Raw genomic sequence first — 583 nt, 5'->3', positions numbered from 1 at the left:
AACGTTTCGGGAAATTTGTTCCATCATGTCCAGTAACATAATTAAACATGCAAGTTGTAGCTGAAAAATGAAATTGTCATCGATAAAGAAAATATAAAAGCATAATATAGACCCAGCTTGACTATTATATATATATATATATATATATATATATATATATATATTATATATATCTGATATTGTTTAATTTGATTTTGAAACATATTGTGATAAGGTTTTTCAGCCACAGTTCAAATATTAAAAAAAATCATTACATACATTAATTAAGTTTTGATAGCTGTCAAAAGCAAAGAAGAAGAAACTTCTCTTATTGACACATTGTGAATTTAAAAAAATGAAAACAGATTCAGGTCCTTCAAACCTTCTTTAGGTCAACATTTTGTTTAATATATAAAATAATCGGATTGTTCAATCAAAAGTTGTTTAAAAATTTTGCATATGGTCTGATAGCATAGTTTTGTATGATTTTTATTTTTTTGAATTATATTCATGTTGAAGCATTCTTTTAGATATATTTGTGAACTCTCTTCCATATAGAATTGTTCACAATCATTACAATTCACTTTGTAAACGGGACTGTGTT

Source organism: Ctenocephalides felis, unplaced genomic scaffold (assembly GCF_003426905.1).
Source record: "Ctenocephalides felis isolate EL2017-DRISC unplaced genomic scaffold, ASM342690v1 CF-g0.4_SCAFFOLD_00845, whole genome shotgun sequence".
NCBI classification, from domain to species: domain Eukaryota; kingdom Metazoa; phylum Arthropoda; class Insecta; order Siphonaptera; family Pulicidae; genus Ctenocephalides; species Ctenocephalides felis.
This window is presented reverse-complemented; position numbering follows the sequence as displayed.